This window comes from Papio anubis, chromosome 1, assembly GCF_008728515.1.
Source record: "Papio anubis isolate 15944 chromosome 1, Panubis1.0, whole genome shotgun sequence".
NCBI lineage: Eukaryota > Metazoa > Chordata > Mammalia > Primates > Cercopithecidae > Papio > Papio anubis.
In genome coordinates, this window is record NC_044976.1 from 84,600,768 (window position 1) to 84,627,777 (window position 27,010).

The window sequence follows — 27,010 nt, forward strand, 5'->3', positions numbered from 1 at the left end:
TTTAAGAAGAAAGGGGTTTATTGCAGCCGTTAGGTAGCGTATAAAACTCTTTGGAAGGCCAAGGAAACAATTTTGGATTATACACTGTCAGAAGTAATACAGTCAGAAGAAACATCTGGCTCACTACAGATTTATTCCAGAAGAAATCCCACTGTTGCCACTACCCTCTACAGAGCACAGCATCACTATTATCTATCTCCCTGGGTTATGTGCTGGCTTGTTGATCTGCGAGAGGAGTATGGGAGGTGTCCATAGCACTCTGCTGACTCGTCTCTCTGGGTCATGCCACGGTGGGCTTGGACCATGCCAGCAGAGACCCTGACTGTAGTTCTCTTCGCTTTCTGGCATTCATGTCTCCTGCAAAGATGCTTTGTTTCAGTCTGTTGGTGTGTTCATTTGCTCTCACTGAATGGATGATTTCTTCTTTAGGAGTTCCTAGAAATGTGATGTTTCAAAAATTTTCATTACAGGTTTAGCAGAATAAAATGCTTTAAATGATAGATGTAATTTTCAGTAACAGAAGAGTCATACTGTCAGAATTCTGAGTCTAATTCCAGAATTGTCCTTGAAAGGACAAGATTTATTGTCAGGGAATGAGTTTAAGTAATAAAGTTGGCAAGTAGTCAACATAGATCAACTTTCCATTATTAACATTCTGAGCCATATGTGAAATGACTGGAAAACAGATCTTGGAGCCATAAGGCATTAAGACTTGTTCTTCCCTTCCTGTCAATTTAAACACAAAAAGCACTTTAGGAAACCAGAGACACATGCACATTCATAAAGGGAAAAGGATTGGAGTGAACCTTTCTATTTTGCCTCTAATGCTGGAATATTCTTTCACATTCTTTCCAATATTTTACTTAGTTTGAATCCAACTACTTTCTGTAATACTCAAGACTTTCCTCAAAAGCACTTCACTGTGGGTCAACAAGGTATGCCACCTAAATCAGATTTTCACGTAACCAAGAATCATCTCTTTAGAATTGAAAACCTTTTGCATCTTATTTTTGACATAAATCTTTTTGAAGTCCATACATTTTAACCTGACTTATTAAACAAAAGACGCTCTCCTTGGTTATCTCAATGAATACTCATTACTAGATAGTGCTTGCAGAGTGAAATTCCAGCTACTTTCCAAAATTCTTTTCACTTCTTGCAGTACTGATAATCACTTTTCACTGGGACTCCCTCAAATATTTTTATGCCCCTTTCTCTCTTCAAATGTATTGTTTATAACTTATCAAGCTTAATTGAAGCGTGCTAGGTAGAATCAAACAGGCTCTGAATGAGAGTTTAAAAGGTCACCTAGGAAATAAGGAATTTAGCCAGAGTGCTGTGGCTTTGTCAAAGCCATTTCATCATGCTTTAAAAAAAATTCTGGATGCATATCTCTACATCAGAGAATTGAGGATTATAGAAATCTGGCCTTCAGAAGAGAGTAGTTTTACTATCCTTTTAGATACAAACTTAAAAAAAAAAAGTTTTATTCAGATATAATTGACAAATAACAACAAATCATATATATTTAAGGTATACAATTGGATTAGTTTTGACATATGTACACATTCACCAAACCATCATCACAATCAAGATAATGAACATGTCTATCACCCAAAAAAGTTTCCTCATTCCCCTCTGTAATTCTAAAGTCCAGATTCCCAGGAAACTGCTGATCTAATTTACACCACTCTAGATTAGTTTGCATTTTCTAGAATTTTAAATGAATGGAATTATACAGTATGTATCCTTTTTTGACCTTTTAAATTTTACTCAGCATAATTGTTTTGAGATTCACTCTGGTATAGCATATATCAACAATTCATTCTGCTTTATTGCTGAGTAATATTCTATTATATAAATGTAACCCAGTTGTTTATCTATTCATCTGTTTATAGACATTTGGGTTATTTTCAGTTTTTAGCTCTTACAAGTAAAGCTGCTATGAATTTTTATATACAAGGTGTTATGTATGGTGTTATGAACCAAAGAAACTTAGAAACTGTTTTCCAAAGGCGTTGTATCATTTTACATTCTCAGCAGCAGTGCATGAGAATTCTAGTTCTTTTATATTGGTATGGTCAGTCTTTTAAATTTTAGTGATTCTGACAATGAGTGGTGCTATCCATTGTGGTTTTAATTTGCATGTCTTTAATGACTAATAATATTAAATATATTTTAATATGTTTGTTTTCTAGTCATATTGTCTTCTGATGTGGTTTAGATCTGTGTGCCCAACCCAAAATCGTGTCGAAGTGTAATCCCCAATATTGGAGGTGGGGCCTGGTGGCAGGTGATTGGATCATAGGAGTGGATTTCTTGTGAATGGTTTGGTGCTGTTCTTGTGATAGTGAGTTCCTGTGAGATCTGGTTATTTAAAAGTGTGTGGCACTTCCCCTCACTTCTCTTGTTCCTGCTCCTACCATGTGAGATGCCTACAGCTCAGCCTCCCCAGAAGCCCAGGATATACTAGCATCATACTTCCTGTACAGCCTGCAGAACCATGAGCCAATTAAACCTCTTTTCTTTATAAATTACCCAGTCTCATGTGTCTTTACAGCAATGAGAAAACGGACTTATATGTCATCTTTGGTGAGGAATCTCATCAAATCTTTTGCCCATTTTTTTAATTAACTCATTTGCTTTCTTATATTAAGTCTTCAGAGTTATTTATATATTTTGGATACAAGTTTATCCAAATATATCATATAGATGATATATCAGATATACGATCTGCAAGTATTTTCTCTGTAGCTTGCATTTTATTTCTTTCAAGGAATAGAAGTTTTTAACTGTGATGAAGTTCAATATATCATTTTTCCTTTATAGATCATGCTTTCAGTGTTGTGTCTAAGAAATCTTGGCCTAATCCAAGGCAGCAAAGATTTTCTTTCTATGTTTCCTTCTAGATGTTCTATAGTTTTAGGTTTCATGTTTAGGTCTATGATCCATTTTTGGTGAATTTGTGTAAATGGTGTTAAGGAATGGATTGAGGTTCCTTTTTTTCAACTTTTGCTAAAAAGACTTGAAATTAGTTGTTCAAAAATTGGTGTGTGTACTTCTGGGCTCTCCATTTTTTTCTACTGATTCATCTCTTTATCTTTGTGCTAGTACCACTAGTCTTGCTTACTCTAGCATTATAATAAACCTTAAAATCAGGTAGTATTAGTCCTCTAACTTTGTTCTTTATCAACATTGTTTTGGCTATTCTAGGCCTTTGCATTTCAATGTAAATTTTATAATTGTTTTTATCAATACCTACAAAAGAGACTTTCAGGATTATGATCAGAATTTCATTAAATCTATACATTAATGGAGGGGTCAGGGTGAGTTTTCTGACCCATGAGCAAGACATATCTATTTATTTATTTATTGGTTTGTTTGTTCGTTTTTTGTTTTGTTTTGTTTTTGAGACAGAGTCTTGCTTTGTCGCCAGGCTGGAGTACAGTGGTGCGATCTTGGCTCACTGCAACCTCTGCCTCCCAGGTTCAAAGGATCCTCATGCCTCAGCCTCCTGAGTAGCTGAGATTACAGGCATGTGCCACTACACTTGGCTAATTTTTGTACTTTTGGTAGAGATGAGGTTTCGCCATGTTGTCCAGCCTGGTCTCAAACTCCTGGCCTTAACTGATCTGCCTGCCTTGGCCTCCCAAAGTGCTGAAATTACAGGCATGAGCCTCTGCACTCAGCTCATACCTACCTATTTAGATTTTCTTTAATTTTTCTCACAAGTGTTTTGTAGTTTTCAATGTGCAAGTCTTTCACCTTTGTTAGTTCATGTTTTTTGCTGCTATTGTAAATAACATTTTTACTAGTATGTAGAGATACTTTCGTATATTGATCTTGTATCTTGTGACTTTGCTAAAGTCATTAGTTCTAGTAAGTGTCTTTATAGATTTCCATGGATTCTCTACGTAATTATCATGTCTGTGAATAACGACAGTGTTATTCCTTCCTATTTAGTCTGTGTGCCTGTTACTCTTTTCCTTGCCTCATTGCAATGGCTAGAACATCTAACCCAATGTTAAACAGAAGTGGAAGAAGTGGACATCGTGATGTCATTTCTGATAGTAGGAGGAAAGTACTCTCTGTAGAGGAAGAATATTTGGAGCTTACCTCCAGCCTCTCCAGATCCTTTTCTTTAAAGTGTTTGACTATAACACATAACCTTTAATGCTGTCACTGTGATGTATCCTTGTTTATATAGCTAACAATTTTCCTTTCATCTGACAGACATCTTTTAACATTTATGATAGTGCTGATGATCCACCGATTACAAATTATTTCAGTTTTTTATGTCTAGAAAGTCTTTATTTCACCTTTGTTTTTTAAATATTTTTTCTGGGTATAGAATTCTAAATATAGAATTTTAGGTTGACTTTTTTTCTTTCAGTAATTTAAATATGTTGCTTCACAGTGAATTCACCTGCAATTTCCAATAAAAATTATACTGTCATCCTTATCTTTGTTCCTCTGCATGTATCATGTCTTTCTTCTTTGGCTGCTTTTTACGATTTTCTCTTTATCGTTGGTTTTGAGCACTTTGATTATGATGCACATTGATGTAGTTTTCTTCATGTTTCCTGTGCTTGGGGTTTGTTGAGCTTCTTGAGTCTATGAGTTTTGAGTTTTCATCAAATTTGGAAAATTTACTTTTAAGAGTTTATTTCTCTATTTCCTCTTTTCTCCTCTCCTTTGGATACTCTAATTACACACATATTAGGATGTCTGAAGTTGTCCCACAGCTTACTGATGTCCTTTCCTCTTTTTAATTCTCCTATCTCTGTGCTTCATTTAGGATCATTTCTATTGCTATGTTTTCAAATTCACTACTCTTTTATTCTTCAATGTCTAATCTTCTGTGGGTCTACTGCAGCTTTTATCTCTAAAGTTCAATGTGTTTTGTTTTATTTTGTTTTTCAAATATCTTTCATGTTTCACCTTAACTTTATAAACATATAAAATGTAATTCTGATCACTTGACTGCCTTGTCTGGTAATTCTAACACTGTGTAAATTCTGAGTTGTTTCAATTGGGTGATAAGTTTTCCAAATATGGTTTGTATTTTCTTGTTTCTTTGACTTGTAACTTTTAGCTGACTATCAGACATTGTAAATTTTGTTTCATTGGGTGCTGGATATTTCTGTGTTCCTACAAGTATTCTTGAGCTTTGTTCTGAGATGCTTGGAAACAGTTTTATCCTTTCAGGGTTGTTAGGCTGGCCCAGAGCAATATTCAATGTAGAGTTACTTATTCCCCACTGAGGCAAGACCCGACTATGCACTGTAGCAAATGTCCTGTGAATTATGGGATTTTCCAGTCTGGATGGTGGGAACAGACATTACTCTCAGCCTTGTGTGAGCATTGGGCACTGGTTCCTCTAATATGTTCAGGGATTTCTTTCCTTTCTTCACGCAGTTTCCTCATAGGCAAGTGCTAATCTGTATTCATCTGAATACTTGAGAGGAACCCTTTGCAGATCTCTGAAGTTCTCTCTCTTTGCAGGTCTCTGCTCTCCAGTACTCTGTCCTACGACTCTGGCCATCTTAGTCTCCCTGAACTCTCAACTCTGTCTCCTCAACTCAGAGTTCACTGCACTCTCCTGGATTTCCCCTCTCAGCGCCTCATCCTGGAAATTCTCTCAAGACAGTAAGCTGGGGCAACCGTAGGGCTCATCTTGCTTGTTTCCTGTCTCTTACGGGGTTACTGTCTTTTTTCCCCAATGTCCAGCATCCTGAGAACTATTGTGTCCTGTATGTTGTATGTTGTATGTTGTCCTTTTTTATTTATTTTTTTCTTGTCAAAGATAGAAAGAAGAATCTGGTTCCTGTTACTCCATCTTGATTAGAAATAGAAGTTCCCACAATCTATTTTGACCTTTGTTTTATAGCTTCAAGGTAATATAAATAATACAATTTTTAAATAAATGATGTCATTGATCAAGATTTTTAGTCAAATTTTGCTATTCTCATTCACTTTTTTGTTTTGTTTTGTTTTTGAGATGGTGTCTCGCACTGTCGCCTGGGCTGGAGTGCAGTGGTGCCATCTCGGCTCACTACAACCTCCGCCTCCTAGGTTCAAGCCTCAGCCTCCCAAGTAGCTGGGATTACAGCTGCCAGCCACCACGCCTGGCTAACTTTTTTGTAATTTTAGTAGAGACGAGGTTTTAGTAGAGACGAGGTTTTAGTGTTGACCAGGTGGGTCTCAAACTCCTGACTTTGTCATCCACCTGCCTCGGCCTCTTAAAGTGCTGGAATTACAGGCATGAGCCACTGTGCCCAGCCTATTTTTCTTACATTATGTCATTCAGGAACTGTGTCTTTTGATTCTAACCAATGCAGGATTTTTTTTATCCATATGTATCAAACAATGTCAATAATAAATGATTGAATTTGCATTGGAAAATAAATATTTCCTTCTCCTCATACGTCTTGGAGAATGTTTTAACAGTCTCCAGCCAAAGTTTGAAACTTCTTAATTTAAAACTTTTTCTTTTCATTCATTCTCAGTTTTTGTAGAGAAGTAGCAAATAGGCTTCCACTTATGTACCAACCCTCACTCATTTGGTGCTTTGGTGTTTTTGTTTTGGAGGCAGGGTCTCACTCTGTCATCCAGGCTAGAGTGCAGTAACTTGATCACAGCTCATTGCAACCTGGACCTCCCTGGTCCCTAACTTATTTTTTATGGCCACCAGATTGCTGTATGTTCTGTATTTTTTTAGTACTATTTTTATCTTTTTATATATTTTTTTAAATTTCTGAATTATATCTTTTTCTGGTATGAGAGATAATAGCTACTTTTCAGTGAATAGCCAATTGTCTAGCAATAATTATTAAATTGATGTAAACATCAATTTTATCATATGATGAAATCCATAGATAATGGCTATTTTGTTTTTACACTCTTCTCTGTTCTACCATTCCTCTTTTATGCAGTCAAAATTATATTGATAGTAATGATAAAAATGGCTTTAGAGTTATAATGTCTAGATTAGAATTCTATTTTCATTATTTACTGGCTATTTAATTTTTCGCAAATGCATCTTTTCTGAGCCTCAGTTTCTTCCTCTAAGTATTAGGTATTAAAAATGCTATCTACTTTATAAGGTTTGTAAGATAATTAAATGATATCAGGTATGTAAAACATAGCACAGCATCTGGCACACAGTAAGCCTTCAATAAATGTCACTAAAAACAGTAGTAGTAATAAAGCTTTATAGTGTGTTTTCATACCTAGTAGGTAAGTCCTCTCATGTTATACTTTAAAAAAAAAAAAATTATTTGCTTGTTTCACCTGTTACCATCCCTGTTGCCTCTGTGTTAAGTAGGAGTGACTCTCCAAGATCCACCACAAGATTGAAGGACAAATGCAGAACCTTGGGAACAGATCTTCCAGAGTCACTTTGTTACTAACATTCAGTCAACTGTAGGGAGGAGAGTGGAAGGGACAAATATAGTCTTTCTGTGATCAGTATGCTTTCTCTCACTCAAACAACACAGCTCACAATGATTAGCAACAGCTGTGGAAAGAAGTGGACTTTTTTTGACATGTCTTTTCAGAGAATGCTTTCTTGCTACTTCTCCTCAGCTTTGCAGTTAAAGAATTACATTCTTCATGAATCCTCTTGCTTCTGTAAACTAAAAATAAAATCCTAAGCCCCTCAAACTGACTGGATGGACCCTGCCCCCTTGGCCAAGGGGACTCCAGAGAAACCTTACAAATTTAGTTCACAGCCATGTCAGGATGGGAGGTCCAACACCCCTTGTTACACTCACCTCCTTTTGTGGTTTAGAAACAACTGACCAGCAGTAATGTCAAAATAGATATCATAAGACGGACAGAATGGACTCTTCGTGGAAATAAGATGCCAGATTATAAATAGGACCTAAGGCCATGCCAGAGAAGGATTAAATCATACACCCTAAACTTAAAGAATAAAGTATGTGCAAAGTGCTACAAGGTTTTTTTTCTCTAGAAGCTAAACAAGCACTGGCCTTGAAATGAACAATATTAAAACAATTGCCACTCACCACCAGATGTTCACTAACTGACACCCTGTTCCACAAGCCTTGATTGGACAACAGACTGATTTCTGTAACTTTCTTCTGATGAGAGACCACTTATCATGAACTGGTTTTGGTAGGTTTTACAGAGACTGCACACTGGAATGCCTTCGTGTCCCTGCCTCACCTTTTGGCTCAGCTGTAATACATTTAAATGTTAATCTTCCACCCCTAAGTGAACATGGGTGGTGTATAACATGCATGAGGACCAACTTCATGAATATTCATAGCTCCTCCTGTAACCTGTTGAATATGTATACTTGGCCAACCCATTCCAAAAAAATCCCTGTTCCATCCTCCTCTGCCTCAAAGTGCTTTTTTTAGATGGTGGTTGTGCTTCCTGCCTGGAGGTTGTAATCTCCTTCTTAAGAAATAAAGCTCATAACCTCATCAAATTGAATGATGAGGTACCAAAATAGAAAAAAAGGATATAAATGTCTCTTTTCTAAATGTATACATTGTTATACATAGTGATTTTTAAGTTAATACTTATCATCCCTTTACTTTCAACCATGTTTAGCACAAACTAGCCATTGTCTGTTCTGTCATTGCAGAATTACATACTATACTGAATAATTTGGAAAGAAATTTACCTCACCAGATCCTAGCTAGGAATAGGCACATCTGTCCATTTATTTATTTTGTTCCTTAGCAAAGGTTTTTTTTATTTTTGTTTTTGTTTGTTTTTACTTTAAGTTCTGGGATACATGTGCAGAACGTGCAGGTTTGTTACATAGGTATACACGTGCTATGGTGGTTTGCTGCACTTAACCCATCATCTAGGTTTTAAGCCCCGCATGCATTAGGTACTTGTCCTAATGCTCTCCCTCCCCTTGCCCCCCACCCCCAACAGGCCCCAGTGTGTGATGGTCCCCTCTCTGTGTCCACGTGTTCTCGTCGTTCAACTCCCACTTATGAGTGAGAACATGCAGTGTTTGGTTTTCTGTTCCTGTGTTAGTTTGCTGAGAATGATAGTTTTCAGCTTCATCCATGTCCCTGCAAAGGACATGAACTCATTCTTTTTTATGGCTGCATAGTATTCCATGGTGCATATGTGCCACATTTTCTTTATCCAGTCTATCACTGGTGGGCATTTGGGTTGGTTCCAAGTCTTTGCTATTGTAAATAGTGCTGCAATAAACGTATGTGTGCATGTGTCTTTATAGTAGAATGATTTATAATCCTTTGTGGGTATATACCCAGTAATGGGACTGCTAGGTCAAATGGTATTCCTGGTTCTATTCCTGGCAATCCTTGAGGGATTGCCACACTGTCTTCCACGACGGTTGAACTAATTTACACTCCCACCAACAGTGTAAAAACCTATTTCTCCACAGCCTTGCCACCCCTTGGCAAAGTTCTAATGGTGCTCTAACTTCCTTTATCCCTTCCTTTCTCTCCTTCTTCTTTCTTTCCTCTCTTCCATGTTATATAGAGTTAAAATTTTTTTTAATTTTTGTGGGTACATACTAAGTATATATATTTATGAGGTACATGAGATGTTTTGATGCAAGCATGCAACGTGAAATAAGCACTTCATGGAGAATAAAACATCAATCCCCTGAAGCATTTATCCTTTGAGTTACAAACAATCCAATTATATACTTTATTTTTAAAATGTACAGTTATTATTGACTACAGTCACCCTTTTGTGCTATCAAATACTAGATCTTATTCATTCTTTCTATTTTTTGTACCCATTAATCATCCCTACCTACCCCTAGCCCAACCTTCCACTACCCTTCCTAGCCTCTGATAACCATCCTTCTACTCTTTATGTCCATGCGTTAAATTGATTTGATTTTTAGATCCCACAAATAAGTGAGAACATGTGATGTTTGTCTTTCTGTGCCTGGTTTATTTTACTTAACATAATCAACTCCAGTTCCATCCATGTTGCTACAAATGATTAGATCTCATTCTTTTTTACGGCCAAACAGTACTCCATTGTGCATATGTACCACATTTTCTTTATCCATTCACCTATTGATGGACACTTAGGTTGCTTCCAAATATTAGCTATTGTAAACAGTGCTGCAACAAACATAAGAGTGCAGATATCTCTTCAATATACTAATTTCCTTTCTTTTGGGTATATATCCAGTAATGTGATTGCTGGATCATATGATAGCTCCATTTTTAGTGTTTTGAGGAACCTCCAAACTGTTCTCCGTAGTGGTTGTACTAATTTACATTCTCACCAATAGTGTACAATGATTCCCTTTTCTCCACATCGTCACCAGCATTTGTTATTGCCTGTCTTTTGCATATAAGCCATTTTAACTCAGGTAAGATGATTTCTCATTATAGTTTTGATTTGCATTTCTCTGATGGTCAATGTTGTTGAGCAGTTTTTCATATACCTTTTGCTCATTTTTTATTGGATTATTAAATTGTTTCCCATAAAGTTGTTTGAGCTCCTTACAGATTCTGATTATTATCCCTTGTCAGATGGGTAGTTTGCAAATATTTTCTCCCATTCTGTGATTGTCTGTTTACTTTATGAATTGTATCCTTTGCTGTATAGAAGCTTTTTAACTTGATATGATCCCATTTGTCCAATTTTGCTTTAGCTCCCTGTGTTTGTGGGGCATTGCTCAAGAAATCTTTGCCCAGACCAATGTCCAAGAGATATTCCCCAATGGTTTCTCATAGTAGTTTCATAGTTTGAAGTCTTACATTTAAGTATTTAATCAATTTTTATTTGATTTTTGTATATGGCAAGATAGAGGTCTAGTTTCATTATTTGGCATAGGGATATCCAGTTTTTGCAAAATCATTTACTGCAGTACTATCTTTTTCTCAGTGTATGTTCTTGGCACCTTTGACAAAAATGAGTTCACTGTAGGTGTATGGATTTATTTCCGGGTTCTCTATTCTGTTCCATTGGTCTATGTGTCTTTTGTTATGCCAATACCATACTATTTTGGTTACTATAGCTCTGTAGTATATTTTGAAGTCAGATAATGTGATTTATCCTGTTTTGGTGTTTTTGTGTAGGACAGCTTTGGCTATTCTGGGTCTTTCATGATTCTATGTAAATTTTAGGATTTTTTTTCTATTTCTGTGAATAATATCATTAGTATTTTGATAGGGATGGCATTAAATCTGTAAGTTGCTTTGGGTAGTATGGACATTTTAACAATATTGATTCTTCCAATTCAGGAACATGAAATATTTTTCAATTTTTTGTTGTCCTCTTCAATTTTTTCATAAGTGTTTTGTAGTTTTCATTACAGAGATCTTTCACTTCTTTGTTAATTTTAATTAATTAGGTATTTAATTTTATGTGTGGCTGTTGTAATTGGGATTACTTTTTTATTTCTTTTTTCAGGCGGAGTCATCAGTTTATTCCAAATATAACATCACATCATCTGCAAACAAGGATAATTTGACTTCTTCTTTTCCAAGTTGGACTCCCTTTATATCTAACTTTCTCTTGTCAAATTGTCCTAGATAGGAATTCCAGAACTATGTCAAATAACAGTGGTGACAGTGGACATCCTTGTCATGTTCAGGATTTTAGAGGAAAGGCTTTCAGTTTTTCCCCATTCTGTATGATACTAGCTGTGTGTCTGTCACATATGGTGTTTATTATGTTGAAGGGTGTTCCTTCTATACCCAGTTCCAGTTTTTAGAGGACTTTTATCATGAAAGGATGTTGAATTTTATCAAATGCCTTTTCAGCATCAATTGAAATGATAGTATGGTTTTTATCCTTCATTCTGTTGATATGACATATCACATTTATTGATTTGCATATGTTGAACCATCCTTGCATCTCAGGGGTAAATCCCACTTGGTCATGATGAATAATCTTTCTAAAGTATTGTTGAGTTTGGTTTTCTAGTATTTCATTGAGGATTTTTGCATCAATATTCATCAGCGATATTGTCCTGTAGTTTTCTTTTCTTTTTTTTTTTTTTCTAGTTTTTTTTGTTGTTTGTTTTTGTTTTCTTTTTTAATGTGTCTTTGTCTGATTTTGGTATTAAGGTAATACTGGCCTCGCAGAATGAGCTTGGAAGGATTCCCTCCCTCCTGCATTTTTCTGAATAATTTGAGTAGGATTAGTATTAGTTCTTCTTTAAATGTTTGGTAAAGTTCAACAGTGAAGCCGTCGGGTCTCCAGTTTTTCTTTACTGGAAGACGTTTTATTAAGGCTTCAATCTCATTACTTGTTATTGATCTGTTCAGGTTTTGCATTTCTTCCTGCTTCAATCTTATTAGGTTGTATGTATCTAGTAATTTGTCTCTTTCTTCTAGATTTTCCAATTTGTTGGCATATAGTTGCTCATAGCAGCCACTAATGATCCTTTGAATTTCTGTGGTATCATTTGTAATGTCTCCTTTTTTTATTTCTGATTATATTTATTTTGATCATCTTTTTTTTTGTTGTTAGTCTGGCTAAAGGTTTGTCTATTTTCTTTAACTTTTCAAAAAAACAACTTTTTGTTTCATTGTTTTTTCATTTCAATTTCATTTATTTCCACTCTAATCTTTATTATTTCTTCTACTAATTTTGGGTTTGGTTTGCTCTTGCTTTTCTAATTCTTTAAGATGCATCATTAGATTGTTCATTTGAAGTTTTTCCTCTTTTTTGGTGTAGGCACTTACAGCTGTAGACTTCCCAGTTAATACTGCTTTTGCTGAATCCCATAGGTTTTGGTATGTTGTGTTTCTATTATCATTTGTTTCAAAAAAGTTTCCAATTTCTTTCTTAATTTCTTCATTGATACACTGGTCATTTGGGAGCATATTGTTATATTTCCATATATTTGTATAGTTTTCAAAATCCCCTTGTTATTAATTTCTAGTTTTATTCCATTGTGGTCAGAGAAGATGCTTGATATTATTTTAATTTTCTAATGTTTTCAGATTTGTTTTATGACCTCACCTATGGTCTGTCTTGAGAATGATCCGTGTGCTGGGGAAAACAATGCATATTCTGCTGCTCTTGGATAAAATGTTGTGTGACTATCTATTAGATCAATTTGGTCTCTATTGCAGATTAAACTGATATTTGTTGATTTTCTGTCTGGAAGATCTGTCCAATGCTGCAAGTGGGGTGTTGAAATCTCCATCTGTTTTTGTATTGGAGCTTATCTCTCTCTTTAGCTCTAATAACATTTCCTTTATATATCTGGGTGTTCCAGTGTTGGGTGCATATATATTTAAAATTGTTATATCCTCTTGCTGAATTGATCCCTTTATCATTACACAGCGACCTTCTTCATCTCTTCTTATAGTTTTTGTCTTGAAATCTATCTTGTCTGATATAAGTATAGTGACTCCTCCTCTTTTTTGGTTTTCATTGGCATGGGATATTTTTTACATCCCTTTATTTTCAGTCTATGCATGTCTTTACAGGTGAAGTGTGTGTGTGAGAGACAATGTGTGTGTGTGCGTGTGTGTGTGTATTCAGTAGGCAACAGATCAATGGGTCTTGTTTTCTCATCCATTCAGCCAGTCTCTATATCTTTTAACTGGAGAGTTTGGTCCATTCACATTCGATGTTATTATTAAATAAGGACTTACTTCTGCCATGGAAATTCCTTCTGCACACATGCTTCTATAACCAGAATAGGGAGCAGTAGCAGTGTCCAGCCAGAAATAATTACTCTGACCTTAAAGGAATCATAGCATTTCTGGCTGCAACCTGTTATAACAAGGCACCTCAAATGTAAATGTCAAAGGGGTGGAAAAGTGTAATCTATAAGATGCCTGGAAGAAGAAGAAATGAAATATTCTGAATAGTGTTACTGTTTCTTCGTCTTATTGTTCACTTTAATGAGAATGCCTCTAGGTTTTAGTACCAGGCATAATATTTGTTTTTGTAGTTGTTGATTTGTGTAAAAAGTCTTTTTTATCATACTAAGTGAGTTATCATTTCTCGCCATGGGTTTTTATTAGGAAGGAATGGCGAATTTTATATTTTAATATTTATAGAAATAGGTGCTTATATTTTTTTCTTTTAATCTGTTATACAGTTAATTATATTAACGGACTTCCTATTTCAAACTATTCTTGCATCACAGAGGGAAAACCCTACTAAACTACAGTTTATTATCATATTCTGTTATAAATGTTCTGGATTTGATATATTTCAAGTTTTGGGGGGTTTTTTTCATCATCGTATCTGAGATTGGGCTACATGCTTTGATATTTTTGTGCCATCTTTGTTGATGATCTATTATAACAGTCAAATAAATCTACTGAATCTGGTACCTCTAAAAAGTAAATTTTAAATTTTTTAAAATTCTTGTATGGTTATTGATTTATTCAGATTGTTGTCCCTTTCTTAAGTTAATTTTGGTTAGCATAAACAATTTATTCCATCTAGATTTTTCTTGAATGCCAAAACTGTACATGGTAATTTTACTTATATTTTTAATCTTTATCTATGTTTATATATCTTTTATCACTCACAATATTTGCTTTTCTGTTCTAGGTGAATGTGTATTAATTCTTCAAGACTGGTTTTGGGTCAATTTGCCAAAAATCAAACTGCAGAAAGCCAATTTTCCACAAGGACAGTTTGCCAAATTTTCTTCTTCCTTAGAACTCTTTATAAAGTTTACAGCAATCCACATTGAATGAGATCTTTTTAATAGCTTTTAAAGATTTATGTAAACTTTTAGTTGTTCAGTTTTAATTTTGTTTTCATAGCAGCATTTTAAGGAATGTTTAATTTATCTTTACCCAGCTTCCTGCTGCTGCAGCTGGAAAGAGCTGGGGACAGAGATAGGAGACCTCTGCTAGGGGCAAGATGGGAAGGAGGCTCAGCTCATTTGCTGATTCCAATGAGAGAGAGGATGTGGGTCATAAAGAGAAAGATATATTCAGGGAATATATACTCATACAGAATATATCCCCAAATATAACCACTTTGCATAAATACATTCTTCATAGAAATAAGAAGTAGCCCCAGCTTCCTCCTTTCTCTGTTTCCCAGGCATTCCGCCCCTAGTCTCTTCCTAGTCTCTTTTCTCCCTGCAAGGGCTGTGCTATGTGCTGGTTCTGCTCCCCACCTCTCCCCCATGTACTCACTCACTTCCTGCTCCTTCCAGCATAAGCAGCAAGGAGCTGGGGCAGAGACAAACCCCACATTCCATGAAACACTATTATGGAGACCCAATGAGAATCGGGCCATCTAAACTAAATAGAGAAAATAACAAGTACATTAAGACAAGTGGTGAATCGGTGATTTGGACTCTTTTTCTCTAGGACTTGAATCACATGACTCTCTCCTTGGCTGATTTGGTAGCTCCATTCTCTGGGGTCCCAGAGTGCCTTGTTGAGACCTCCAATACCTCACTTAGAAGTGATTTAAAGATATAAACATTCTATCTCAGTTACTTGATTTCATTACCAGCTCAATTTCTAGACTGTTTATTCATTCAGTAACTACTTAATGAACAAAAATTTCATTAAACAAATGTCCATTTAATGAAGAAATGTGAGCTGACTTCAAGCTGGCAGTATGAGCTGAATATGTGCTGCAAAGTGGCATAGATGCTGAAGATTAAAGTTAAATAAAACCTGGTCCCAGTCCAGAGCTCACAGGCTAGAGGTAGCAGGGACCAAGTCTTAGATATCTTCATATCCACTGTGCCCCTCACATCATGGCTGTCAGAGAGTCTATGCTCAATAGAAGTTCTAGGTGTATTGAAGGCATGTTTCCACTAAAAGAACTAGAACTACAAGTCCCAAGTACAGTAATTGGTGGCTGTAACTAACATTTTAAACAGCAGAAAGTAGTCAAGTCCAAGAGAGTTTATGAGCTCTAAAGGCTACATTTTCTAATTTATCAAAATATTTTACAAAAACAGGACAAATTTAAAATTGTTTAGTGAGATACATGGTAGTCAGAATCTTACAACAATGAACAAAGCTGGAATTGTCCTTATATTTAACGTTTGGATCCTGAAACAAGCTACCTGCCTTTCCATTTAAACTTCAGCAATAATAATTCAACAGCTATGCTCAAGGTCAGTTAGGACATATGAAATGACCTGTTGGGTGTAAACTCATCAAAAAATGTTTATTAATTCAGCCTTAATCTAGTTCAAAGCATAACCTATCAGTCCCGGGGTGATCCAAATTAAATAGTGTTGATTCACTCCAGATTCCAGGTCTTACAGCTTCCACATGGCTGATCAAAAACACCCAGAAACACATGATAATTTAGGAAGTTCAATAACATATACAGCAGAACCATAATTAAATTTCATTCAAATAAATCCTACCCTCAGGATTTTTGAAGACTTGTAAATTCGTCTGGATATTTAAAAACGGAAACCATGTTCTCAGATGTTCCCCCAAACAACTCTTTTTAAAATAACCGTCTTTCAAAACCTGGTATGGGGTTGAGCACAGTGTCTCACACCTGTAATCCCAACACTTTGAGAGGCTGACGCAGGAGGATCACTTGAGGCCAGGAGGTCAAGACTAACCTGGGCAACACAGGGAGATCCCATCTCCACAAAAATAATTTTAAAAATTAGCTTGGCATGGTGGCACGTGCTAGTAGTTTCAGCTACTCCAGAGGCTGAAGTGGGAGAATCACTTGAGCCCAAGAATTCAAGGTAACAGTGAACTATGATCATGCCACTGCATTTGAGCCTGGGTGACAGACCAAGACCATGTTTCTTACCATAAAACAACAACAACAAAACACCTGGTACTGATTATATCACTATAGGTGTATGATAACAATTCAAAACAAATAAGTAGTCTTCCTTCTGTCTGTCATTCTGTAACAAATAAATAAAAAATAAGAAAATAGGTAGTAATTAGGATTGTGTTTTAGTGAATCCTCAGGTAGTGTATTTGTAAGGCTGAATAATGGCTCCCCCGAAAAGATATCCATGCCTTAATCCCTGGAACCTATGAATGTTACCTTATATCACAAAAAGTACTTTAAAGATATAATTGAATTACAAATTTTGAGATGGGGAAATTACCCTGGATCATCCGGGGGGATAATTTTTATTGTAGTTATATTTTATAGTTGTATTATAGTTATACTGTCTAAATATAACTATTTGCTTTAGAGGCAAAATAGATTAGGGTAAATTCTGCAGTCAAGTTGATGTGGAAGACAAGATTACCTGGATAATAAGAGTCAACATTATCTGCTCCACATTTCCTGAATGAAACCAGAATTATCTGACTTCCTACTTTGGCTCAAGGGCCAGACTGTGCCTCCAGGCCATCACAACCAGTAACCATGCACAATTGGCTCACTGATTCCCGTAAAGCAACTCATATGCTCTGAGTTATGACTAGATCTATTTCAGGACTTGTCACACTGTCAGGCCAGATTTCCACAATACAACCCCTGAGCAGAGCCTCTAAAGATGGAGATTCCAAAGACCTCTTTTATCCTATTGAATGCACAAAATTTTTGGAGCAAGCCCTCTACTCTCCACCACTTAGTCAGGGAAGTTCTGAGAGGTACAGCTTTACTTCCTGAGTTGCTTTGGATGATCAGACCATCCATCAAATTCCCAGCTGTTCTCACCATCATCCACTCCCAAACTACATAATTTAGACTACTAATTAAATCTCAGGTAAAAGCTTTAACTTTATACCTTTGTAATTAGGAGACATTTTTATACACACATGCATATTCCAAAACACTTTTTAATTAAAACATTCTGAGGGAAATATCCTTACTTTCCATTTTGGAGATGGTGAAAAGTATTAAGAAAAGTTTGATTTTGCTCAGAGCATTCCTGTTTTAAATCAAACTAATTTTTCCATTGAATATTCTAAGAGTGATTTGCCCACCCTTAATGTACCTCAGCCAGAAACATGTTCCCTTTGAAATTAATCCCAGCTTGTGAACATTGAAAGGTGAAGACCGTAAGGAATGTAATTTCATATTAGTCGTTTCTGTGACTAGATAAACATTAATAATGTTTTCATACTGGCCTAGAAAGTGATTTAATTTATTAAGTGCAGTGGACATATGGTACCCTGTTTGCATTAGCTATGCCCAGTACATGAAAAGAAATCACTAAGTAGAATTCAGTTACCTACTTTTTTCCCTAACTCACTATATTTTATGTACGAATTTGCCACTGGTAATGAAGAGCTCCAGCTAATATGAACAATGGCAAGAGAAGTTATACCATTAAATGTATAGGTTCATAAATGTAGCATATAAAAATGGATGATTTGCAATTCAATTCTACAAATACTGTGATAATACTATGTGACAGGACTTATAGCCTGAACTGGGGATAGAGAAGTGCATGAGCCAGATGCAGCCCCTGCCCCATAGACCTTAGGGTACCACTCTTTGCCAGAGCCATGGTGGAGGTAATGGGGCATCTAAAATGGATTGCCTTCCTCAATATCCATTCCAGCCTCCTTCCAGTACTCCTGAGTTTGGAAAGCTAGAAATTACATTTCCCAGACTCCCTTATAGTCAGAGTTTAGGATGTGGTTGGGATTCCACCGTTCAGATGCACTCAAAAGACTTGGATTGTAACTAAATTAAGTGGAGACATGGCTTGCCACATAATTTGGAAGAGCCAATATAAAATTAAAGTGTGAAGACCCTTGTACAAAAGGCAGGGAAAAAACTTTTTCCTCCTGTCTTCTTCCCCTGGTCTTTCTCACCATCTATCAGGGTGTTTTGTTTGTCTATTTTTTGCTATTGAGTGTTATAGTCCCAGAAATGTGAGGATACTCAGATATGAGGGCAGATCCTCACCAGTACTTATAATCTGGTGTATGTGCAGCCCACTGGCTATAAGGTTTCCCTCCTACCTGCTGCAAGACAAAAGGCTCCACAAGTTCAATCAGGCATCTTTTTCCTTCCACTGGCCACAGCAACTCAAGGTTGTTGGGTGACCCCCGAGAGTACTGTCACCTTCATGTATAGATAAATGAGACAGTTGGATGAAGACAAGAGGTGTACCCTCACCAAGTCACCCACTGAATGTTCCATGATGCTACCAGCCTGGGGCAAGGACTGCCACTGCCTTGCCCTCTCCTATCCTGTCCTGCATAGAGATGCTCTGGGAGCATGTGCCTGACTCTAACTAACCCCAATCTTCTTCCTATCCGTGCCTAGGGCTCCACCAGAGGTGGAGGGAGGCAGTGATTGGTGGACCATGCCCAGGAAGGGGACGTGTGGGTTAGAGGAGCTGTTGGCTGAGAAGCTGTCACAGGAAGGTGGCAAGAAGAAGACCTAAGGTCCCCCAGGACATACTCTATTGTCCCCAAGGACATCACTTTTAAAACACAAATTAAAAGACAAATTTTTAAGAATTTCATCATGGTAGCCACAGAGCACTAAACTCCATGGATGGGGGCCCAGAAAGAATGCATAGATCACCTGCTCATGAAGCTGGTGCTTCGTGGAAAGAAAGCATTCCATTTTATGCCTGCTGATTGTGGCATCAAGGATCTCCTGTTATCAGTTTCCTGCCAAAATGTCAGGAGGAGATTGTGAGATTCTTGGCCACGCAAAAGTTGGGTGATTTTGGAAATGGGGAGTTTTTCCTAGAAACATAGCCTAGAGCCTGCTCTTTTAGCCACTTTAATGATTTTGTAAGCCATCTAATAGCTGGTAATAATTTCCTTAATACTTAGCCCAACCAGAAAGTCTTAATTGCAAATAACAGAAACCACAGCTGATAATTCTCTCTGGAGAAGCATGAAATAGACGTCAGAAGAAAATTGACTGTGGTGGTGGCCACCATTCCAAACAGAAAAAAAAAAAGCATTTGATATTGCCGAAGGTCATTCAGTGCTAGAAGAAAAATCATTTATATTAAAGGAGAGGCATCATGGAAATGGAATAGCAGTGTCATTCCTAGCTGCCCTTTATATTCCAAGAGTTGGAGAGAATTATTGAAGCAGACCAGTGATTAGCAAGTGGGCACAGAAACAAATTGTATCCTTGCTCAGAAAAAAGTAGGAATCATCCTTGTGATATAGTAGGAAAAACATGAGCTTTAGATTTATGTAAATTGAGGTTTGAATCCAGACCATCTACTTTCTCTGTTACCTTCGGTAAGTAACTTCTCTAAGTCTCAGTTTCCTCAAATTGTTCTTCTAGGGTAGTTAGAGATAATATAGAAAAACAACCCAGAATAATGTCAGATACACAGTAGATATCAATAACTACTGAAATCATAATAAAATCTGAAATTGGTACATAGGATGATGTGGATGGCTTTCCCAGGTCACTATTGCATCCGGGTATATTGTCCAAGCAGAACTTCTGTAAAGCAATACCATATGAAATCTCCATGGGATTTATTGGCATCAATCTCCCAGTCTTCCACCTACCCATCTACCCCCAGTCAACTCACCCATACCCCTATCCCAAATAACCATCTACCCTCTCTCCCTTCTAAAATTGGCACGTAGAATTCAATATTAAGAATTCTCAAGATTAAGTAGTAGCTCCATCTATCAAATCAAACCACAAATTAGAGAAATGATTTACTCTAAAATGAAATTCATTTAAAACTCATATAAAACTTTCTCCTCCCAAAGTTGGATCTGCTTTATAACAATTGCAGGGATGCTAAGGATCTCTGTATGTTTGGGAATCTCTTCATGTCAGCTCCATCCACCATACTGAATATTAATCAGAAATCTTTCTCTACCTTTGCATGTGCTATTTCTGCAGCTTGAGTTTTCTTTCCCTGGTTGGTGTGATACATTCAAGACTCACTTCACATTTCTACTCCTCTTTCTACCCCAGGGCCCCGAGACAGCAGATTTCACTCTTCATTACCAGCACAGAACCTTGTGCACACCTCTACACAACTCTTCCTATAGTGAATTTCAAGTATTTGTTTATATTTTGTCTATCCATATCTATATTTTGATATCCTTGTTGGCAGAGACCATACCTTGTTTATGTTTTTTATCTAATGCCAGCTCAGTCTTATGCATAGGGGGGCCTAATTCATACTGAGTTGATCTACAACCTTAAAAGTAAGCCCAAGCCCTTTACTCCGAACTTCACCCCGTTGGCTCAGTCCAGTGTTCTACTCTTCCATTATGATCAGCAGCCCCAGGCATCCTTTCTACTCTTACCAGCTCCACTGGATACCCAGGTCTCACCTGGTCTCAACCACCACTCATGCCTCTGCTCTGTCCTTTACCCTCACAGAAACATATCCCGGCATTTATAAATATGGGCAGAGGAAGATGAGGAAAGGGAAAAAAAAGAGAGTTTAAAGAAAAATGAATGGCATGGTCAACAATGAGAAATGTAGTACAAGATAAAGAGAATGGTTGAAATGTGTAATGTATTGAGACCTACTGTGCTCCAAGCTCAAAGGAGATGTAAAGGGGAGAGAAATCAACAAGGTAGAAGAGCCTCTTTCCCTCTACCTTGCATCCTACCATGGGGCCTTGCATTCTACCATGCTGTACGTGCTGCAGACAATCAGTAAGTAAATAACCAATGTAATTACAGCTCACGAAGAGTGCCACAAAGGAAGGAAGCAGGGAGATAAGTTGATGATGACAATAATAGTAAGAAGTTACCTATAGTTAGCCCAAAATAGCTACTATATGTCAAGCCTTGTTTTAAATGCTACCAGTATCTAATCTTGCTTAATCCTTACAAGCACCCTAGAAAACAGGGATAATTATTTTCTCCTTTGTAGATGAGAAACTGAAGCACAGAGAAGTTAAGTAACATCTTTCAATGGCTAAGTTTGCTTAATGAGCAACTCAGTTATAATTGTTAAGAATGAGAAAATCAAATCTGATGTGTCATGGAATAAAAGTTTATTAATTAACTTGTAACAATTTCAAAAATCCTTTTTAGCAATTTTGAATCTTAAAGTTATATTAAATTAAGTAATAGATATTTATTAAATGTCTGGGCCATTTCTAAGTCAGTTAAAACACTGAAACACTAATTATTAAGCATAAATTTAAGTTTATACATTTTGATATATTTTTATGTGGTATGGATAAGCTAAATATATTTGGGTTTGTAAATAAACATAAAAATTTTGTTGTGAGGAAACATGTTTCTGAAAATTATGAAATGGTTACCATTGACAAAATGTTGATATAAAACAGTTCAAAATTGCTTATGTCCTAGGTTTTCATGATAAATTAAGGTTACTAGAGTTTTAAAAATCTAATTAACATATGGTAATTAAAACAACTCCTTACACAAGGAAAGTAAGACATGTTTTTGGTAAGTGAAGCTTACATGAAAGATGTGTTTTTGTTAAGGGAAACAAAAGGAATTTTCATCTTAAAATAGGATGATTAGTTGTCCCAAAATAAGAAAGAGAAAAGATTGTGGAAAGTTTATGAAAGATGAATCTTGTGAAAAGAATTTTATGTGCAATTAAGCTGGCTAAAATTGGAAGGGAATTATAAGTTTTTTCTAAAAACAGCATTACTATCAAAGTTGTACTAATACAAAATGAGAATTTGGTTTTCTCCTTTAAACAAGATTTTTCTGGGGCATAGGTTCTCAGCACCTCCTGAGACTGTATCAAGGGGAAAATTTTTTTAAAGATTTTTCTGTAATAAGAGATAGTAAAAGATTTTTTGTTCACCTTTTGAGTAAACTGCAAAAGGTGAGAGTGGGAGGGGAGAGAAAGAGAAACAGATTTTACGTGCCTCATGATGTCTTTTTTTAGGTCTTTTAATTATTTGGAAAATTAGGTCTTCCCTCTAACAAACAGTAAAGGTTTTTGCTTTTTAAAACTTTTAATTATCAATTTGGCTAAATGATTGATTATTATTTCAGAGTGATCTGTGATCCTATTTTGATCAAGTGTTTTAAACCTTTGACATATTTGACAGGCTTCCCAACATAAAATTTCAAAAGAAAAAATAAGCCTTTTTGACTCCAAACTAACCTTCGGATGCTACAGAGAGCCCTTGAAGCATTCAAAACAGATATAATAAATAGGCTTATTTGGAATGTTTAATTATATGGGAAGCATTGTCAAATAAGAAATGATGTTTAGCCTTTTCCTGAATTACATCATTTTCCAAAAATAGTATGAGATTTCTAAAATTCTGACATGTCATGGTATATGTTATCAGTCATGATATTATGATTATTATGTTAAATTATTGTAGGCCACAGACAGAATTACACTTTCTTGTCAATTATGTCTTTAGTTATAACCATTTTAAGTCTAGTTGTCCTAGTTAATTGATTAATTCTGATGCCTTTTCTGAAAGCTCTTTACAAGCAATTATAATCCTAAAGTGTTATATCTTCAAGGAGGTTCATGGAAAGGATGGAAAGGACCCTGACAAGCACTCCTGAATACAGATTTCTGATTACTTTAGGATCATATCATTTGGATTAGGTAAGAATTCTCAGAACTCTAATGAAGAAACTGGTTTATAAAATTGTTTACCCAAGCAGACTAGAATTAATTAAATACCAAGGAAATATGGTTGCAGATTTTCATACTAAGTTTATAAGTACTGAAATTGTTAAGATACACAATTCCAATAAATTCCATGGTCCAAGTCAAATTACCTATGATAACATATTTAACAAAGAGTGCTACACACCTGAATTAGAAAAACAAAACTGGAATGTAAGAGGATATAAACCCAAGGTTAAGCATGGACTCATGGAGCCTTGACTGCTTCCCGAGTCCCTAAAGCTTCATTATAAGCTTTACACTCCGTGACTCATCATGGAAGAGATACAATGATCCAAATTATGGGAAAAAATATTGGTGTGGTGACTGTTCTAAATTTCTGCAATGGTTGATGACCAATTTTTGATTTGTCAAAACCATAATCCTGATAAGACAACCAAAACTTCAGGTACATTTCTTCAATCTGATGGGTCACTTATAAAGGGATTTCATTCAATTGCCATTTTCTCTGCATGTTTTCTGGTTGTACAGAAGCTTTCCCATATAGGAAGGCTACAAGAGTAGCTAAAAAGTTATTAGAAAATGTGTTTCCCTCATGGTGTATTCCTGGAGAAAATTCCAGCAATAGATCTACTTGTTTCACTGGACAAGTGGTAAAACAGTTAAATAAGGTATTATGGATACAGTCACATTAAGCAAAGCAAACTGAATCAACTGGATTGCCTCAGTCAAAGATATTATAGATTGATTACAATCAAATCCACTTCCAATGGGAACATAAGTTGATCCCCTAGGGAAGAGTTACTGGAAGGCCTATTTCCCTAATAATAGAAACTCATTTATGTTCTGCTTCTAACCTCTGATATGACTAAATGCTGCAAAGCTTTAATGCCTTATGCCAAAGCGTATTTTCACCAGGTAAAGGAAACTTTTCATGATTCACCAACTTAAGACAATCAAACCCTTCATGATCTACAACCTGGAGACCGAGTTTTCTGGGAACGATAATAGAGGAAGACTGCCCTTGCCACCAACACTGCAGCAAAACGTTGGGACATTGAACCTTGGGCCTGTAATCACACAACTCAGAGTGGCCCCTTCAGACTCTTGGAACTGTACACCTGTAGGAGACCTTAAGGTGCAGCTAATCAGGGAAGTCTCTCCCCAGAAGCAGACAGCATCCGAGACATGGACAACTTTCCCAAGATCATGGATCAAGAATTCTCTGTCATCAGAAAAATTTTACCTCTCTTAGTTTTTTTCTTTTCCTTGCTTATGCCTCTATGAACAATATAATTGGGAAAGGGGCCTTGTGTGCACCAATGGAGTATGCTTTTATTTGTGGAGGATTTTGCAGCCAACCTTATACCTGAGCAACTTATGCCTTGATGGATGGAAGATGAAGGGCCAATATGGGCTAGAAATTTTAATAGTACCTTTGCTGCTCCATGATCAGTCAGAAACAGAACATTTGTTCACTCCTCTTAACCTACATCTTAGGTTAAAAGAACATTGCCAGGAAGTCTTCACTCTTCTGGATGGGCATCATTTCTTAGGTCTCTTTTCCCATGGCCTGCATTAAATATAAATGAGGCAATGCTTACAAATGTATCACTCATAATAGGCTCTACAGCAGGTTCAACTGCAAAGGCTGTGGTTGCACAACAGACGTCTTTAAATTCTCTTGCTAACGTTTTATTAGGTAATAAAATTGCTCTAGATTAACTATGAAAAGAGAGGAATCTGTGCAGTTTTTGACACTTCTTATTACACATAGATGAATACATCAGGTATTATAGGGACTCAGTCACAGGGGATTAACCAACAAGCTGCTTAGTTAAAATAGGTAGATTCCTCATCTGGTTCGTTCTTTGATGTATTTGATTTTGATTGGTTTTGTTCAGGGGAAACCTGGCTAAGAAGCATATTCCAAACTCCTGATATTATCCTTTTGATAGCCATAATAGTAGTCTCCCTGATGTGCTGTATTCTCTTAAAATTTTTAAAGGTGTACATGCAGCCATCTGTAGAATGCCAAGTGGTCCCTCTTCAACTAGAACAACAAAAACGCAAAGACATGTGATCATGAGGACACTACTGTAACTTACGACTGACTTGTTGAGACTAGAACCCCAAAATGATGGTAACTAAGAATAGCAATAAAGCTCTAAGTTTTGGTCATGCTCTCATCTAAGATTTGTTAAACAAAATTATGGGAGGCCACTGGTTTGAACTGAACTCCTGCACTAGGCCTTAACAGACTACACTAACCCAACTTGGAGTCACTTATGCTATGTTCCACATAATCAAACCAAAGCCTTAAAGAAGCAAGCAGATCTCAAAACAGATGGGAACTGAGACCCAATAAGACTTGTGAATTCTATACTGAGACCAAATAAGTCTGTCCATTTACAATAATGACAGAAAGTGACATTATGCTTAAAGTTTATGGTATAATTGAGAGGTTGAAGGGGTCATTGTTAAATTCAGTTTGGCCTAAAGCTGCCTCCCTACATATTTTAACTTTTGCCTAAAGGTTTCTCCATGCATAGTGAGCTATAACCTAACTTGATATGTAAACAGACTGTAACCTACTCTTGTAACAAGTAGCTAATCACAGGCAGCAAACTGTTCAAACCAGGTTCAAATAAGACAAACACCCAGCTGTAACCAATCCAACTGTTTCAGTACCTCACTTCCATTTTTTGAATGTCACATTCCTTTTTCTGTCCATAAATATGATCTGATCATGCTACAGCACCAGAATTGCTCCGAACCTATTTTGGTTCTGAGGGCTGTCTGATGTGCAAACCATTCTTTGCTCAATTAAACTCCATTAAATTTAATTTGTCTAAAGTTTTTCTTATAACAACTGAATGGGATCATGAATTCTGACAGATATGAAATTCCACTGGTGCAAAACATTAGTAAACATGTTTAATGAAACTCTTATGAAGAAATAACATGTTCATTCCAAAACACTGGCCCACACCCTGAATATTGTAAAATTCCATCTCCTTTGAGAGACTCTAAATGGTTGTGTTTCTCTTCATTAATAATAAACATAAGAAGGACAATCTATATCGCATTGGATGGGTTACTTGCATCACTCAAAATGAGTTTAATAATTTACTCAGTTTTGAAAAGTAAATTCAGTCTTCTATCAAAGGTTAAAATTTGTTGACCTATGGGTAATTATAAAAGAAAACTTTCTTAAAAGAAAACTTTCTTAAAAGAAACGTAAGCTCTACTGGGCAGAAAAGACTATGTACTCTGAATTAAAGAAAGATTGTATTATGGTTAGAAAAAAATTTAGAACTAAGTACGTTATACTAAAATACCTAAAGATTATATATGGCAGGCCAGGCATGGCGGCTCATGCCTGTAATCCCAGAACTTTGGGAGGCTAAGGTAGGAGGATTGGTTGAGGCCAGGAGTTTGAGACCAGCCTGGAAAACACAGAGAGACATCTCTACAAAAATTAAAAAACAAAAAATTTACCTGGGCACGATGGCATTTGATCATAGTCCTAACTACTTGAGAGGCTGAGACGGCAGAATGGCTTGAGCCCAGAAGTCCAAGGCTGCAGTAAGC

General features: G+C 36.3%; 1 long non-coding RNA gene across 1 annotated transcript; it reads right to left on the reverse strand.

Moving 5' to 3' along the window:
- On the reverse strand, positions 1-27,010 carry LOC108580431. Its single transcript, XR_001891482.3, has 3 exons — positions 26,918-27,010; positions 24,853-24,989; positions 1-435 (listed from the first exon to the last, which is right to left on the reverse strand). It is a non-coding gene; the product is annotated as an uncharacterized LOC108580431 (long non-coding RNA).